General features: G+C 31.3%; 1 protein-coding gene and 1 long non-coding RNA gene across 2 annotated transcripts in view; one reads left to right on the top strand and one right to left on the bottom strand.

Moving 5' to 3' along the window:
* The window catches only part of LOC144375095 (semaphorin-3A-like), a 114,115-nt gene that overhangs the window by 74,299 nt on the left and 19,505 nt on the right, over positions 1-20,311 (top strand). The gene's annotated exons all lie outside the window — the stretch shown is intronic.
* Positions 9,650-17,096, bottom strand: LOC144375092 (uncharacterized). Its single transcript, XR_013434532.1, has 2 exons — positions 12,621-17,096; positions 9,650-11,155 (listed from the first exon to the last, which is right to left on the bottom strand). It is a non-coding gene; the product is annotated as an uncharacterized LOC144375092 (long non-coding RNA).

Raw genomic sequence — 20,311 nt, 5'->3', positions numbered from 1 at the left:
TAGGTAGATAAAGAAAATAACTCCAAACCAATATCCCTCATACTCTTATTTAAAATTTTTATCTTCTTGACAATATTTGTAATCTCACTGACAATATTTAGAGTTCAGAATTCTAATAGTTAATTGGAAACATAGAGTGTAACTTATGAAGGAGATTTTGCTGTAGTTGAAAGAGAAAAAAGTGAAAGAATTAAATTATCCCAGGTCACAGGTAAAGATAGAACTGACAGTTCCTCTGACAAGTTTCTGGGCAGGAGAACCATGTTGACATTGCAAATACATGTTTATTTTTCAGGATACACAGCAACATCATTGTCACATGGTGCTCTATTGCTAATTTTAATAGCATTTGTTTTCTAATTTTGTTGGTACTTAATTTTAAGCATGAAGAGCATAACTTTGCTTTGTAATTTTACAAAATTTCTGTTAGAAAATATACAAAGTAAGGTTACCCTGACAACACACCAGGAAGTCACTTAGCTGTGGTTTTTAAGATAGTGTAAACTCCTTCCTTATGTTCCTCACAGAGGACATTACCTTTGCCCTAGTTTAATAGCCTCTGTCCATGAGTCCTCATGGTTCTCAGCTGCTTCAGACTGGGCACATGTGGTCTGCATGATTTTAGCACTGCTTTTTCTCTAGAAATGTCTCATCCATTTACAGTACATCTATCACTGTCTTCCAAAGCTAGAGCCAGTTAACTAGGGGGCTGCAAAAATAAATAGAACATATATTTCATGATGGAAGCATTACCCTACCCTGATTTATAGAAATAAGTTAACAAACTCTTTCAGGATAGACAAATAGAGAAGAAGTTAACCTTCATTGTCATGCAATGATACTCTTACCATATGTTAGCATCTCTAATTGAGTTGACTTCATTAACATAAAGTCACTTAGTTTATTAGGGCTCGGGCTTGGACTAGCACCCTTGTTTGAAGGTTCTTCACTTTATGTTGCTTACTCCATATTGTACATTAGGGTTTTCTGGAACTCTTCTATCTAATAGTAATATAATGCAAGAGATTTATATAATTTTTATTTCTCTAATACATAAGCAGATAAAATTAATTTTAATAATATATTTTACTTAATTTAATATATTCAAAATATCATTTCAGTATACTGTTAATAACATTTACATTGGTTTGTACTTCTTTAGAAATTCAGTATATATTGTTTACTTATAGCTCAATTTAGTTCAGACAAGTAATTGCAAGAACTCAATAGCCTCATGTGTCTAGTGGCTACTTTACAGAAAATCCTGGTCTAAGAAGGTAAATGAAGGCTACAGTGCAGAATGATTGGCAGTCATCAAGTCTACCTTAGCATTTGTGTAAGAAATTTAATATCTTTTAGTTTTACCCCCATATTAAAACATCATTGTCTCAAAAACTTAATGAGCTCTAGAAGTTAAAAATAACAGATGTGTAGTCCAATATATTGCACATTTGAACTTCAAGAGGGTGAGGAGAGAAAACCATATTCTACAATTGCACAGTGATTTTTAAAATGGTAATAATTTTTCAGAAAATTTTATGGTCAAAGTTCCAAACTGCATGCTTTCAGTTGCCATCCCCTAGTGTACAAATGTGTGAAAAGTGCCTTTATTTCCAAGGGAAAAGGGAAAAAATTATTATTTGTCTAGAATATTGAAAAGGTGAGTTTGATGTCATAACTTTGTATCAAACAGCTTTGTCTTCATGAGATCTCCTTAAAGCCCTTATGCAAAGGAAGGAACTAACCTTGTGGATCTAATTAATAACCTTGTCATGAAAGCAAACACATGGACTTGTAAGAAGTCATAAAGATATAGCTTTGTCTAAGTAACTAAGGTGCATTTGACTGCATTGTCTATAAATGCAAAAGGAATATAGAGACAAAAAAGAGATCATGGAGTACCATGGAAGAGCAGTCAGATTAGTCAGTTATAACCTTGAAGGGGAGGTGAGACTAAAGCTTAGTCTTGCACTGTGAGCCAGCTTGGACAGCTGGAGATCTGGGGAAGAAGAAATAGCAGAGATTGGGGAGGAAAATCAGCATGTGGCAATGAGAATAGCAGTGAGGTAAAAAGGAAGGACATAACGAGCAAAGCAGACCTTCTGGGATAGATTTTTATTTATTAAATACATTTGACAGAGTATTGAGAAATAACATGTTTATCTAGGTTTCTTCAAATTTGAAGCTACAATTATGCTCAAGTGTTATAACCAGCATCCAAGTGACCTTGGAAGCAATTGTATTCAAGTAAATAATTCAAAAAATAAAATTGTCTTTAATAAAAACAGAGGCAATTTTTCTAAGCAAAATGCTAAGATTAATGATGAGGAATACAAACACAAATGTCTTCCCTTAAAGAGCTCACATAGCACAGAAAAATTTAACTACAAGCATCAGCAATCACAAGAATTATGCTTCTAACAAGTAATATTTCTTGGGCAATTAATGTATGTCCTGTAGTATCTGCTTTGAATGCACTATTTCACTGAATTGTCATAAAATCTGGTAAGGCATTTCATTTTACTAATAAGAAAACTAAGATTTCCAGACTCCTCTGAAATGAACCTGAGGTAATCATTGTATTCAATGGTTAATGTCCAAGTCCAAAACCTGCATCTTCAAAGGCAATACCAACAGCCTGCAGTAGGAGAGGAAAAAAAATAAAGATGAATTCTGATTTAGGAGATTAAGTCAAGCATTTTTTCCTGTATTACATCTCAAATATACGTAACACATACTTACTTTATTTGTTTATTTATTTATTTATTTGGTACTGGGAATTGAACCCAAGGATGTTTTTGCCACTCCTTTTTATTTTTCATTTTGAGAAAAGGAGCTCACTAAATTGCTGAGGCTGGCCTTGAACTTGCCTCCTGAGCCAATGGGATTACAGGTGTGTACCACTGCACCCAGCTCACCTATCTAATGTGAACAAGGTGATGAGTAAATAATAAAGGATCACTTGATGAAGGGAATAAAGTCTGTCCCATTCAACTGGGTTTAGAAAAATAGATGAAGAATTGATGGATGTGGAAGATAAGTAAGACTATGGGAGCAATGAATAGGACAAAGAAAATATCTTCATGAGATCTCCTTAAAGCCCTTATGCTTCTTATAGGAAGAAAGTAACCTTGGGAGATCTAATAACCTTGTCATGAAAGCAAACACATGAACTTGTAAGAAGTCATAAAGATATAGCATTGTCTAAGTAAGTAAGGTGCATTTGACTCCATTGACTATAAATGAACAAATGTAGATAACCCAATGTGCATTTAGTATGATGCTTTATAAAAGAGATGAGACTGTGCAAAGTTGAGAACAAGTTGAATTAGGAAAGCTAGTCAAGAGCTATGTAAGTTTTAAGCAAGAGACTACCACTATTACCATGATTAGTTTTGAAACATACTTCTGGTGTAAATATGGGAAGAAAACAAATAAGTATCTAGGTATATCCAATTTGAGACTGTGGCTGAATTTGGTAGTGGCATAATGAGACCCTAGATTGAGATTGAGTGAAAGATACAGGGTAAAATGCTAATTTTAAAAAAAAGAAACAACAAGATATCAAAGTCACATTCAGATTTCATAACTATTAAATAAACTATAGCAGATGAAACAGTTTAAACTTTCCAGTGGAAAATATGGGCTTCCAATTCTTTTATGATAATTAGGCAAACATGTTTTGTAGTTTGTTGTGGCTCTAGCAAAATTTTTACTCCTGAGCCTACAAACAAGCAGCATTTATTTTGTACATAAACATTAAGTTATTAAGTGTAAAGTTATGTGAATTTCTTACCCATACTATAGCACAAAAGGTAGTTTCTCTAAACTTATAAATTCAGAGAAACCTATTTTGTATAAGTCAGATGAGAAAGCAATTCAAAAGCACTTTTATTAAAAATCCCCCACACAAGAAAAACTAAACAGAAAAGAATAAAATTTAATATACACTGTTTACAAATAGTAATTTTATTGTCAAAAACCACAAAGCTATGCTATTTGTAATGCATTACTACATTTCAGCTTCTATTAAGTATGTTAAATTTCATGAAAATGATATTTATAGCTTATCCTTGGTTGTTCTGTCTAATTGCTCTTTTGCTATGACTACTTCTTATCATAGTGGTTATTATGTTTGTAAGTAATTGTGGCTATCATTGTTAACATATTTGATGACTTTCTCAACATTATATAATTTCTTTATCACAGCTCTGTGATCTAAATATTATCTTCACTCTTCATTTGTAGAAATGAAGGTTCTGAAAGGTTCAAGAAGTTACCTATCAATACATAGCTAGTAAATCTGTTCTTATCACCATCATAACATATGGTCTTTCTAATGACAAAAATATTACACCCAACTGGGATTATGTTGTACCATGTGTTTATTAATATTCAAGTCTAAACAATCTCAAAACATTGAATTTTAAGTTAAATTCATCAAAACTTGCATAATCAAGGACCTTCTTGAAAATAGCATTTAATTCTTTGTGCTGAAAATGTGACATTACATGTCAACTTGGTAAAATTCAATGCCGATGACAATGGAGTCCTTTAAAAGATTATGATAATAATATAACCAGTAAATGCTGTTTCAATAAAACAAGTGCTAAGATATCCCACAGAAACAGCCACATCTGTTACTACTAATTCTTTTCATTGATAACCTGGAGATTGAGCAAAGATAACCAAAACCCTGTTAATCTACCCTTAACTTCCACTCAGACACTTGATAGAATGGTAATACACTTTATAAAGTGAATTGTAATTATTTTTCTACCAAAGAGGTAAAAAATAGGTTTTGTAGAATTAATAAAAGTATACTTAAAATAGAGCCCTTAAATATAAAAAAAAGATTTTCCAACACTTGTTCAAAGTAAGTTTAACAATAATGCATTTATTTTTCTCCTAATATTTTGATCATGTCATATTTCAATGACAGAAAAACCTTTGCAACAGTATATGCTAGGAAAATTGCCATAAATTAGCAAATTCTAGATTGTTTTAAAAACAGAAAATACTGAATTTCATATGGCATCTGTATTATTACATAATAATAGACATATTCATTATTCCATTGTACTCAACGAAAATGAATTTATCTAGCTTTTCTACTGAAAAAGATGTTGAAATATTACCATGTTTGGAAAACAAAGCTACATTTCACTCAATTTCAAATTTATGGATCTTTAAAAATTCCAGGTAGGACAAGTGTATTTGGAGAAATATATACTTCTGTAAAGAATGATCCTTTGATCATTGTCTAAAATGTTGAATACCATACACCTTCATCTTTACATATTTTGCGATTATATAATGGTCATTTAACATCCTTTGAAATAAGTAATAGAAAATTTTGTACTACTACCTGAGCATAGCTTTGTAATTTGAACATTTACAGGCAGCCAATAACACCATTTCAAATTGTCAGAAATCAAACCATATATAATGACTACTTTCCATTTTTATTTTTATTTTTCAGTCTGCCATTCTAATTCAATTGTGCATCTTTGGTCACTGAAAGTAATCTCAGGAATTGCTGAGTGGCTAAAATGGAAATCTAATGGGATCTAAAATCAATTCACAGGTCTGCCATTGACTCATTGTGTGACTTTTGCTGCCACTGAAATGGCATTAAATTGGTCTCTTCAACATTTTCATCCCTTAGTATTTGTCTCTTGCTAAAAAATACTTATCTGATGCACACTAAGCATGCACACTTAAGAAGATAGGTTACTGATAAAGAAGTACAGGCTACCTTCTATTGCAGCCAGTTACCTCACTTGAGATTATCACAAAGCTTTATACAAAGGCTAAAAGTCTGAAAGATGCAGATGGGGTTTTGTATACATGCCAGGGTTCAAGCTCCTTTCCAGTGCTTTTACCCTGGCTTTTTTTTTTCTTCTTTTGATTTATATTTTGTTGGCATTTAATAGCTAGCTTACCTCATATTTAAATTGCTTAACCTGGAAAGAATGAATGTTTAGTGTCCCACATTTACTTGCCCTCTGTTGGCCTAAATCTTGGGGACAAATGTAGATTTGAAGAAGAAATACTCACTCTTTGAATAATGTTATGCTAGATAGCAATGTTAGTTACCACCTTGTCACCATGTCACAGTTTCACTAAGAGTAATATGGAAACATTTTTAAATTAATGCTAAAATTTCACAGTATCTTAGGCATATGTAAAACTCTTTTCTTTTCCAGAAAGATATAAAGCCTTACCAGACAGAGGAATAGGAAAGGTTATGTGGGTAGTGAGCAAAATATTGCCATTTTTAACTTACAAACATCCAGCAAACTAGTTGTGAGCTGAAGAACCTTGTTTATAAATTTTAACAGGCACAATCTTTGTTTTCCAACCTCTTGATTGAAAAACCAATTTCAGGTGAGGTAAAAAGATAACATTAAATGATGTTTTTGCCACATAAATTATAACAAATTTCATCCCAGTTTCTGTTCTACTTTCTATCAAGATCTGAAATTTTTAAATAATCTCAAAACAAAATGAAAAGCATGATACTTGTGTTAAAAATATACATTTATCTGGAAATTTTTAATATGAAAAGTTAAGTGGAAAAATTTTAAATAGTCCCAATGTTTTCAGTTCATTACTATATTGAAAATAAAGTTCAGCAATATCTAATATCTTCCTTTAATAAAATTATATGTCCAGTGATAAATGGTGTCTACAACCTCCATGAAATTCTTGCTTAAAAACATATTTTAAAAGATACTATAGCAAATAGCTACCCTACAGTTCCTCTAATTTCTATTTTTCACATTAGAATAAAGAAATTTTAAACTCAGTTTGATTAACTAGTGTTCTGAAATCCATGGGTGCTTAGTGGCGAAACTGGATTTAAGTTCTCTCAACAACTAACTCAGTGCATTTTTTATTATAGTTCATTGCTTTGCTTTCACTGCCAAATGCATAAAAGAAAAGGAAAGCCACAATTACCTATAGGCTTCAAGCTGCTTATGTTTTTTTTTTAAAATAAAATATATTTCTGTGAGTAACATTAGGTAATTATTGTTAAAATACAGGTTTTTTTAACTTTTATTTCTCTGGGCATATATTTTGTGATTATAAGCCATATCATGTAATTTCAGAGGAAAGTTTTCATGATTATTTCACAAAAATAACATTTATTTATTGGAAATAAGTTAACTGCCTCTACAAAGTAGATAAAATTTGTTTTAATATCTTTTATTCTCATAAAAGTAGCTGGATTTAAGATGATTTGTATTTGTTAAAGCAGTCAGCGCATATCAAATATTATTAAAGAAAATATTTGAAAACATTAGAGAAGCAACCCAAACACAAGAATCATGCAACATTTCACTCCCACACTTCTGCATACAATGGACAGGAATGACTAAATGCTTTGATCGCCCATGGATAACATGAAAGAGGAAAAAGGAGAAAAATAAAGCACCATCTGTTAGTAAAAATGTTTAATGAACAAGGTGGAGACTAGCTGAGTGTTGACATAGAGCATAAAAAAGAAAAATAAAAAGATAAAATTCAGATACAAAATTATTCATCATCACTTATCACAATAGTCCAAAGAGATAATGTTTTACTTAGGAAGAAGAAATTAAAATTAAAGCAGTTTGATCTATATTTAAAGTACTTAAAAACTATTAGTGGGTTTTCTACAAATGTATTCATTGGGATTATATTATATACATATATGTATTCTATTATATAGTGCATTATATACAAATATATTTTCAACTATTACAAATACTCAATGCAAAAATATTGCATGGATACTTTGTGAATTTGATAGTAATTTCAAGTTTGTGAATTTTGGTATCCTAAAGTGTGTTTTTGCTGATGGTGGGTTTTTATTTTTTATAATTGATGTCATATTGTACTGTTAAAGAATAGATTCCACTCTCATGTAATTTAATACTTTCTAGGATTCTGAATATAAGAGCAGCAGCTCCCAGTCTTCTGTCTGGTGGATGACATGCTTGTGTGCGTGTGGCATTTTTCATGGGCACAAGACCATCATTATATGCATGATGTTCTGGAATTCCAATGGGTAAATTAATGACATTAGAGACTTAACCTTGAATTGGCCATAATTTCTTTAAAAATAATAGTAAGATAAAAAGAAAGCTATTTAAGTTCAGGAAAGCAAGCCATGTTTAAGGTCAGAGACAGTGCAACATGGGCAAGAAATAGCAAGAATTCATGATCTCAGATGTAGTGAGAAAATACTTGGGAAATATAAAAGAGAGACATTTGCCTCTGAGGTGGTGCCTGCATATAATAGACTAAGTGGAGTCTTCTGCTGAGTACCAGACCAGAGGCTTAAAGGTCACCAAAACATATGGTTTCACTTGATGAAAAAATACTCCCTCCACTCCTTAATTCCTCCCTGCTTCCACTTGCCCTATCTAGTCAGGTCTCCACACCAAAGCCAGAGCAATCATCTAAAAAAACAAAGGATACACTATTACCTTGTCTAAAGCATTCCCTTGCCTCCTTTTCATCCTAGTAATTAAAGAAATCTGCCTTTTTGTCTTGGTCCCTCCTCCCTCTGCATCCTTGTATAGACCACTCACTTTCCTCTCCTAACAACTGGGAGTTCTTTCTTTTCTTTAGGTTCCTTGGCATTCCCAGTCTCTATTCTTGTAGGTCCTTGTACTTATTATTTCTGTTAGCTGGGCATATCTATCCTATGTATTTGCTTTAATAAATGCATGATCTTGACTCATGCATTACTTCCTCAGAGCAAGTTTCTTTGACTTCTTTTTTATTGTATAATAATGCAATTATTATACATACTTTAATAGCAACACAAATGTGGAGATCAACAATAAATACACATATTCTGCTAAGTGCTGTAATAAAATTTAGAGACTATGTCTGAAATAGGAGGGATATTTATGATAGGATTCACATTGCATAAACTCCCTAAACTATTGAAAATCATTTCTTCATTTCTCAAGAGCTTATTCCTCTTAGATTTTTTTTCTCCACAAAGTGAAAATTGAAATGAGACATGAAATAAAATCCTATCTAGTTTGAACTCTTAGGTAAACACTAGCAGGTCTTTCTAAAAAAAAGAAAACATGAGATTTCTATATTATAATACAAGTAATTTTCCATATTTGACATATATCATGACTTTTATGTCATGAATAATTTATGACTATTAACAAATAATTATGATAAATGTCAATATTTTTATGCTTTGGTTAACATTACTGCATTATCTCTCATACGCATACAACCTAAATAGACTCTTTTCATAGTAACATTTACATGACTCTTTTCATAGTAACATTTACATGAATGTGTAATTGAAAATTATTTTGCTGTAAAGTCTTATGTAGCAGGGCAGGAAGGAAATGGAGACTATATACACTCATAATTTTAAATAGGAAAGAGAGAAAAGGGGAAAGAAGGGAGGGAAGGAGGAACATATATCAAAATCCATTTTGGTAAAATCAACATGCTAACAATAGACTTTATCACATAATAATTATATCTCTTAATTCTTTTTCTCTTTTTTTTTTTTCAAATAACAAGCTCTTTCTTCTTAGATTTTAATATTCTGAATAAGGTAGGACACAAAGATATTGGGGGTCTTCTCCCTCACTTTCCACAATGAAGAAAATACAGCATGTTTACAGTAAAATGTACATTTTATTCCTGAAAACTAACACATAGGAAGCAATAAATTACAAAAATGATGTGATGTTCAGAAGCAAATTTTTTGAAGTTTAGGAAAGTGGGCATTGTAAGGTGAGAGGGCAAAGGAGGCCAGCAGAAGGCAAAGGTAGTGGACGTACATACTGATATTCAATAGGTAATAACTAAAGGTAGCTTTCAAGAAAACTGTGCTCCATTGTTTGAGTTTCAAATTAAAGCTCTCTGAGGATAAAGGAAATTTTTATTTTGGTCAAAGAATTGCCTTTTATCTTCCCCCCATAGGCATTCCAATTGGCAAGAGATGACACAAGCCACTTAACAATCAGGTATTTCAATTTGAAAGGAAGCAAGTTTCCCTTGACTCTCTTTAAATGCCACCCACAACCCCAACCCACCTCCACCATTTTTTTTTTTGGTCTGCTTATTAACAACATGTATTTGGCATGTGGAAAACATTAATTCACTAACACTCTCAGAGACCAGATCATGAGTTAACTAGAGTTCAGAATTGTAGCAGAGTAATGGGAAAATGTACAGATTAATTTAAAAAATGCAACCTGTGTGTCCATTAGAAAAAGATGCTCTAATATCAAAGAATTCTATTTGTTCATAACTCATTGCTTTACATTCTAAATAAAGCATCTTAGAATTCTATAGAGCTTAGTAAGTTGGAAAAACAAACACAATCAAAATGTCTCTGTTTAAGCTCTTCATTCACTACTTATTAATAAGTCATTACTTTATCTGGATATTCATATTTACAAAAGCAAGAATTCATTGCCTAAACAAATGGAGTGAAAGTAAAGCAGTTTTATCTAAGCCTGACTGAGTTTCAAGAAACCACTTTAGATTAATCACAGTATTAGATTGAGATTTAATTATATCATTTTACCTAAAAGGGATATTGTAATCAAATGCTTATAATCCAGTAAAGCACTCTGCTAAACAGATTCTGAATTGCAACACTGAGATTTCTCATTCTAATTCCTCCCTCACATTCCCAACCCAGCTCTTTTGCTGACAAGGTATATGCTGTTTTAGTTTGAAGTTTGCTTTTTAGGTTAGATATGAAATGTAAAATATTATGTGTAAAGATGTATTCTACCAATCCAAGCCATTTTCTACAGAATGGTGTCTTATACAATTTAGATGCTTGAAAATATTTTTAATTTCAGTAAATAATATGATCATCCATATCAGTATAGTTATTACAACTTTAAAAGCTTCAGTTTAAAAAAAATATTTTGGTTTTAAGAGAAAAAATTTAAACATTCATTTCATCCCACTTGAACTTGTTTTCCTTCCTTATACTTAGAAGTATAAGCTTTGATTACATCTTGCATTGTTAATGCAGCTTTTCTTGTCTTCACATTTGAGCTGAATCTTTCCTCCTTAAAGAAACAACATGCTTGCCAAGTTGGAGGCTGTTGTCACAGGTATTTAGGCAAATCATCTGCAAACATTGTTTTCCCTTTCTATCCTTTAAGGAGAAAATAATGAAGGTTACACATTTTAGAAGTAGAAAGGAGAGTATTTCATGATTCAGCATGCATTAGTTCTCTGATTTTTAAATTCTTATATTTTCATTAAAAACACACATTTATCTTCCCTATAACATATTCAAACTGACTTACTTAGTCCCTGAATTCCATGGTTTTCCTTTTAAGTTCTTACAATCTTATTTCCAAACTAAACTTCAAATCTAGGAGCCACATGCACTTATGCCTCTACTGCAGCATAAAAAATTGAAAATAATCTTGCATAATATTTTGTTATTCAGAGAATAGATGGCATCAAACTTCAGACTTTCAAATCTTCTCAAAAATAATTTCTAGTTTTTGTTTAATAAAAGACAGACTAACTTTGACTCTTTCATGGTTTAATAAATAATGCTTTTTTCAAATATGTTTTCCTAAGAATGAATTTTCATTATGTCTTACTTTAGTTTCTACATATGTATTTAATATTTCAAATTCAAAAATGAATATTACATCACCAGCACATTTCATAACTTTTTTAAAATTTAGATTACACAAAAGTCTTCATTTACAGTTAACAAATCAAGGTAAATACACTCTATGTTACCAATGAATTGTTTGTGTATGTGTATAAATATATGCATATATAAGCCAAATGTATACATACATATGTATATACACACACACATCTTTTGAATTGTATCATTAAAAAAGAAGAACTCAGTTTTGCAAAATGAACCCTATAATGAATTTACCAAACGAAAGGATAATAACTACTTTAAGGGAGGGAGTACATTTTTATTTGTTGTTGATGCAATTTAAAATCAGAGTATAGCTATATATGGTTTAGATATATATATATCATTTTCACCAAGCAATTGAAATCTACAGAGTATTAAATGGTATCTTGAAACCTACCATTGCACTATAATCCATAATTTCAACATTGTCTTTTTAAATATGTGAAATAATATTTGCAATGTGGCATTTGTCAAAATATGAAAAATTGACAGATTTTATAGATTTGTACCCGTGAAGTTGAAAAACTTACTCCTATTGAAACAATTGCATTTAATGATGACTTCACTAATTTTAAAAATTACAAAATGTGTACCAGTTATAATTAATATCAACATGTATAACATATGTCAAAGTGTATTTTCTCTTATAAGTGGAATGCCAAATAGAACATGATGCTGAACTGAGATCTTAAGGTTTTCTTCCTAACTAAAGGGAAGTATTTGATACTAGTTCTCTGAAAACAGGCTGCAAAGCTTGAGATGAGTGCTTAACATATACTTTTGTACTAAATGGAATTCTTTTTCCTAACAGCTCCAAATTGCATCACCATTGGGTCTTAGGAGGATTAGTACTTCAATGTGTTTTTGCTCTTATCCTATCCTAAGCTCTAAAAAGTTAAAAAAGTAACTTTGCTGTTTGAAAAAAAAAAAAAAAAAAAGGCCTCACCTGTTGTTTAAAATCCTGAAGGGAAAAAATATTAACAGAGAAGAAGATTCAGAACAACAATGTGTCCTCTAGCAAAGGATGAGTTAAGTGTCAATTAGATCAAATTGCACCGTATATTTTTAAATTCTCAAATGAGTATTTCATATTATGGTGGGTTTATCTTGTCAGCCTGGAAGGGGGAAAATTACAAAAGAATAGAATTGTGCATTTTATATCATTTTTTTAAATATGTCCTATTTTACAATCAAATGACAATTTCTCATGGTCTTTAAATGTGTGTCAAAATGTATTCACAATTAACCAACATACATACACAAAGAATACCATTTATGCTGCATTATGATAATGGTAAATAAAATTGAATTGTATGAGACAGGAATACTTAGAGTTTCTTAAGAACAAAACTGGCAATAAACATCTTATTGACAACTTTTTATGATGATTTTGGGTGAAACCAACATTATGGATTTATAGGAGAACAATAAACTTACATTAAAACCTCAAAGAAAGAAAGACATGAAATTAATAGTGAATCTACTAGCATTTTTGCTTAGTAAAGAAACTCTTCTAAGTCAAATATTTTGTCTACTGTAAATGGAAGAAAAGAAGTTGGACAGTTAGGATTAGACTAAATTATGAAAAATCTCAAAAGAAATTTTTGTATATGAAAAAAGAGATAGGCATGATGGTATACAACCATAATCCCAGCTACACTGGAGGCTGAAGAAGGAGGATTGCAAGTTCAAGAGCAGTCTTAGCAATTTAACAAGACCCTGTCTCAAAATAATAATTATGGGATGTAGCTCAGTGGTAGAGCTCTTGCCTGGCATGCCCAAGCCTCTGGGTTCATTCCCCAGTACTGAAAAAAAAAAAAAAAAAAAGAGGAAAAAGTTATCAAGTAGGAAAATCAACATGATGGAAACTGGAGTTTGTAAATACTAGTGGAGTATGTGATAAAGTGTGATTGGGTGAAAAGGAATAAAGAGTCAAAGATATTGGCTAGGAAGTTTAGCACAAATCTAGTCTACATAGTCAAATGGCAAAGGCAGATTAAGAAAAAAACAGAAAAATTCCTTTGCAGAAGGACTAGAGATTTATTTGATATTGATAGTAAAGAATAAATAAAGCAGAAAAGCCAAAGGTGTGTTTTAGACATGGTGGTGCCAAATAATGATGATTTTATTGATAGGATTTGGAGCATCATTATTTGAGAACTATGTTGATAACAGGATCACCGCATTGCATAGCAGGAGTGCAGTGCTTGAATTCCATTTTGTTGAGGTCAGGATGGAGAAGGAACATGTAGGCAAGGTGTCAATTAGGCAAGACTTTAGGTAAAAGGGAAAAAGAAGTAGTGGTGTTAATGAGAGTGGTGACTTCACTTCTGAGTGAGAATTTAAACATTTAAAAAGAAATGAGACGGTAGAGAGCCAGACTCAATATTAGTAAAGATACTTTTATTGAAGCTAGGAGAATACAGATGTAGAAAAAAGAAGGGATATTAAAGGAAATGGAGAAAATAAAATAGAGATAGGAAGAACAAATAGAATAAAGGAAAAAACAGAACACTATACCTAGAAATAGGCATTCATAATTTCCATATTCAATGAGAATACCCGCCCCCCAAAAAGCAAAACAAAACAAAACAAAACAAAAGCCTTGGAAGAACTCCAGGGGAGTTGAAGGAAGAACCATTGGTGTTTTCCTGTACCCTTTAAGTAGAAAAGTGGAAATGGAATTTAAAATAAAATGTTCCTGTGGAAGGCCTAATTGAGGAACGGTGACAAACAGAATAACTTATATGTGAATTCTGGCTGTGAAAGGGATCAAATTTGAGAGAGGATAGTTCATCAGGAAAAACAAATTGTGCAACCTGCTAAATTTATCTTTATGGGTCTGAAATATCTTTCCCAATTAATCCCTTCAAAACACCAGGACTTATCTTTGCTTCTCAAGTCTATCATTTGTTACACAGGCCCCTGGTTATCAGTTTGAGCATATGAAGAAACAAGTTAAGACAATTTGTGGCATATTAAGATTAGACATAATAGGTCCTTGTTCCCAGAGTATTTTCTGAGAACACAAACCACCTCTTTATTTTTGCCATGAATTTTAAAAATCACACGTTTCATGTAGCAGCAACTTGAACAGTTAAGCCCACTGTCTTCTATTATAATACCTTGGCCATGTATATAATTATTGCAAATTTCAGATCTGTTAATTACCAGTTGTACCTCCTGAGGTATAAGCAGTCACCTTCACTGTAAAATGAAGAAAATTATATTTTCCTCATATATCATTTGTGAGGCTAATAGTTGCAATAGGAAAAGTAACCAGAATAAAATAAAATCAAAGAGTTAGTATATTGTTTATCACCTAGGAGAAAACACCCTTAGGTGCTAGGGAGGTTAAATTCACAACTGTACAACTCCAAAGCCTCAGTTCCTGGCCTCCAACAGAGGTGTGCTGACTCCACAGACTATAATCTTGTCCAGCAAAGACCTGGCACTTCCCTCTGTTCTGTTTGCACTGCTGTGATTTAATGTGAGCACTGGGGAACATGCTGGCAAAGGCTGACAGCAGCAGTAGTGATTGTGGTGGCCACATAACAGCAGCAGCCTTCATGTCTTCCATGTGCATATTCTACTTCTGCAAAATTATCACACAGAGCAACCACAGAGTTCATAATAGCCAGAGGGGTAGGGAAAGCAGAAAAAAAAAAAAAACAGCATTAGTCTGGCCCCTTCCCTGAGCCCCTGTGGTTGCATATCTTTGGGAGCTAAAATAATGATAATATGCCAACAACAGCAAAACCAAAATCTATATGGAAGGTAAGCAGTTGAGGTTGACCACACATTTATGGCTTAGTTGTACATTCCTCTTTCTAAAAAGTGGACTTGTCTAAGCTTCTGACTAACAAAGAGTCTTTTCTCCCTGACAATCCATCCATATGCATCTTTTCCACTTTGCCTCCTTCATTTTTAAAAAGGTTCAGAGGATACAAAGCATTAACAGCGAATGACACCTTCATTTACTGTGGAAAGTTAAGGAGGATACAAAAAACTTAGAGTAAAATGAGAAGTGTTTAAAATGAAATTAACTTTATCACATAACTAGTTCAACAAATTTATTCCATATTTTCTAATTGTTTATTCCCTGCTCAAGGTTAATGATTATTTTTACCTGCAATTAGAAATCTGAATTTCAGAATTCACATTTGTGCTACAGTTTAAAGATTAACACACAATCCAGGATATCCCTCAATTTATCATATTTTCTCCATCCCTGGTCTTGCCGCAGTTTTCCATTTCCATCTGTGTTCACTCACTGCCCTCATCTCAGCCCACCAGTTACTTTTTTTCTCCCAGAGCAGTGTCTAAGATTTTATGGTCAGTTTCAAAGCTCTGTGTAACATGATATCCTCCTACATCTATGTTCTCATTTCCTATGACACCCCCTCTCATCCTCCCTTTGCTTCTCCTAAACTTCAATGCAACCATTGATGCAGTTAGCCAAAAAATATCTCATTCCAAATGTAGCATCCTCCCTTACTAATATTGACACATCCTTATCCTTGATTATTAACATCCCTTGAGAAACCCACATGAGTAGGTACAGTATCCATTACATAGGCATTTTCAGGTTTCAGTGTTCTGTACCTTTTCTCCCCATGCCATTAGCTTTGACAATATATAACAGCATATAGCACAGTTCACATAATTTTTCAGAATAATGGATGGTCTTTGAGAGGAATCCCTTTCTAACCATATCTATAAAGACAAAAAATAATATACCTACTGTTGTGATCACACACACACACACACACACACACACATACACTTTTTTATTTTGCTCAAGTTCAGGCACCTTGATGTATCAGAATATCTAAGCAAATGGATATTGTTATCTTTTTATTCAACAACTGTAAAATGGTCTAAAGTTTCCATTTTTCTTTTATAGGGAGTAGCTTGGACTCAGCAAAATTTGTCAAGTAAAGAGGAGCTAGCTCTCTAATACCTCCATATCCAGAAGCATAAATTTAATTGACAAGAGACTAGGCTCAAATTCCAAAAATGTTCTTTTGAGTTTTGAAAACCACAAAACAAGCAGCTCTCTAAAGTGTTTTGCCTCTTTTAGGAAGACTTTTGAGAACATCAGAGTATCAGCATTTATATTGGTAGTCATTTAATATACCAAATGGATTTTGCTCCCAAATACTTGTTATTCCAAATTAGCTCTGAGGAATTTTAAACAAAATAAGCTTAGGGAATTATTTTATGATTTATGTTCTGGAGAACTGGAATAATCAGATCATGCTATAAGTGACTTCACTTAAATTTTTGTTTATTCTCAATTCCCTGAACTCCTTCATGTTTTCAAAGGTTTCTAAATGAAAGTTTATAAAACAGTATCTACCAAATTATAATTCATTAGTTGAACATAGTTTTGTTATGGATAAATTTTCATTACATGGGCTAATTTTGTAATTTAAAATAAACTTTAAATATAATTTGTCTAATAACTATTTGATCATCTATTCAAAACATGTGCAATACTTTCAGAGACAACAGAAGTAATAACCAGGTACTCATTGCCTAATTTTTTGATCATTTTAAAACTATTGTTGTATAAATAAATTACATAAATGAATAAGTTTTAGAGACTTAAAAGAAACTAAAGAGAGGCTGGGGATGTGGCTCAAGTGGTAATGCGCTCGCCTGGCATGTGCGGGGCGCAGGGTTCAATCTTCAGCACCACATAAAAAAATAAAATAAAGATGTTGTGTCCACCAAAAACTGAAAAATAAATATTAAAAATTCTCTCTCTCTTCTTTCTCTCTTTAAAAAAAATAAAGAAAAATGAAAATAAAGAAATAGAAAATTATAACAAAATTGTGATACCATAAATTTCAATCAAACTTTAAAATCAAAAGGCACTAAGTACATAAAATCAGCTAAAATGGTGTTAAAATGCTTGGTGCTTCTAAGTCTACTAAACACTCACCATCTGTATGATCATGATTCTCAGTCAAGCAGAAACCAGTACTCAAAAGTGGTAAGAAAAAATAAACACAAGATTATTACAATTAGTAAAGACACTGAGATATAGCTGGTATTTTATATAGAACAATGCCTTTTACATAATTGGTTATAACTGTATATTAAATATAATAGCAATGAAAGTTAGCAAGGAGTAAAGGTTATTAATGGAAAAGATTCTAAAGCTGAGATATTTATTTATAGATCTGAACTTCAGCATTTTAATATATTTTGATGGATTACATATAATAGTAAAATTAATAAATTAATATTATATATATGAATATATTTACATGTACATATAAAGCTATCTAAGTTCCCAAAATTTACACTATTTTAAGATAAGTTTAAAGGTTAAATATTATGTTCTATGATTTATTTACCAATATAATTGTAAGTGATCAGTTCTCAAAATTTAACTTGATTTGCATTTTTACAATATATGTTAATATTAATATATATTTCTGTGAAGAGAAATCTCAACATGCTCAAATTCTAATATAAAATTGTGATGATGAAACTTATCTTTTAATTAAAATGACATGGGTATGAATATTTTTAGTAATCAGTATTGTTTCATATTTAAATAATCACAAGAAAATCACACACAATTTGAATATGTATTTTTTAAGGTACAAAAAATGGCTCTGAGATTATGAAATCTGTAATATTTTAATTTTGCCATAAAACCAAAATTTAGTTTTTCTTTCCTTGTATTGATTTTGGATGACTTGAATTTCTTTGAGTTTGAATTAATAGAACAGTAATTTATAGAAATTTCTTGATCTTGAAAGCTAATAAAATAGTTGACTTCACCTGTGGATTTTGTATGTTCAAGATACACTTGGTTGTTTTATACATCACTTTATAAGGACCCAATTTTTTACAAGTTTTTCATAGTGTAACTTTTCTTTTTAAGGATCACCATATTTATATAAGATTATAAATAAAAGATGACTTAAAGATCATGCATCTATTTTTCAAATTGGTCATTGCTTTATTTAGTAGTAAAGGATATCTTCAATGATAATATTAGAAGTTATCTAAATTCTGTAGGATTTATTAATCTAAAATATAACCATACTTTTTTGGTTATATTTTCAACTCTTTTGTTATAATCTGTTAATAATAGCAAATTGAACATATTCCATTTTTCGCCTCTTACTGCTCATCTTAATTATGGAGCTTTGTAGTTAGAACATAGTTCATCTAAATAATTCACAATTTGAAAATGAAGCAAACATATAATATTGTGCTCTTTCAAAATAATATACTTCTTGTCTCTCGGTGCACTGGCACAAAGCAGTATAAAAGTATTACTAAGAGATGTTAAAACAGTATGAAAGGAACCAGTATTAAGGCAAAACTATGAGGCAAACAGAAGGTACTCAACAGGTAGAGCTGTGTTTAAGTCTTTTGTTTTACTAATGCCACAGGGCAAGCCACCTTAGTATTGTAACCAATGGTGTTACAAAGGAAAATCAAAATAGGAAAGGGATAGTAATTAAAATAGAAAACCTTTAGTCAACCTGATAATTATTTTCTGTGTTTCTGTTTTCTTAACTATTAAGATATGCATTATAATTTGTGTATGAGTTTGTGTGTGTATATATATATATGTATATATACATATATATATTTAAATAACTATAAATAAAATATCATGGTTAAAAATATTTAAAAACATATGTTAAGTACACATATTTTAATGCAATATGTAATATACCTGACATCAAATGTGAGAGTGTGAGAATATATATATATGTGTGTGTGTGTGTGTGTGTGTGTACATATATACACACACACAGACACACACACTTTGGATGGCATGTGTACATATATATGTACACATGCACACATACATATAATTGGTAGTCTAACAATTTTTATATCTATATATTTCCTTCCAATTTATATAATTGCATACATATTTGCTTAAGGTTTTTCTGACTATAATTAGGTCACTGATGAAACACAGAACCAGGGAAATATTAACATTTTTAATTCAACAGTGTCTAGACAGTTCAGCAACAAATTTTCTTACATTTTTCTATTATTCCAACATCTGTCTATTGTATAGTTTAAGCCATTCTTCTAAATCTATATCCATCTATATCTATGTTTATTATCTCCACATATGAAAATTTTAAGTTCTTAATAACAGCAATGTACATTTTTAAAGAATTACAAATTATCATAATAAGCATAGTAATATGTTAATTGAGCTTCAGTTACTCAAAATAACTCACAATCAGGATTTATTATGCTTTCTCTAATTAAAAATACAATTTGGAATGATACATATGTCCAGTATATGTGAATGATTATTTTAAGGATACTTTTCAGTATCAAACCTTGCAATCAATAAATGAAATTAAAACCTTGATTTATGCTAGATTATGAAATTATCATTGATTATTGATGCAAAATACTGTTCTCTAGGCATAAATTGACACTTAACCAGTGAGGGACATTCATTGATAAACAATTTAAGTGTTCATTATAATAGGTTATGAATAATGACTGAAAGTTAACTCAGAGGTGATATAGAATATCTCCAGTTACTAATTTCATAGCAAAAATAATAACCTGATAATATCTGAATACTTTTTAAGGACTCTTTCGCCTATATTTTGCCATGGTTAATCATGC

The sequence above is a fragment of the Ictidomys tridecemlineatus genome, chromosome 2 (genome assembly GCF_052094955.1).
Source record: "Ictidomys tridecemlineatus isolate mIctTri1 chromosome 2, mIctTri1.hap1, whole genome shotgun sequence".
Classification (NCBI taxonomy): domain Eukaryota; kingdom Metazoa; phylum Chordata; class Mammalia; order Rodentia; family Sciuridae; genus Ictidomys; species Ictidomys tridecemlineatus.
Note: the sequence above shows the minus strand (reverse complement) of the source record. Positions and strands in the feature narration are given on the sequence as shown.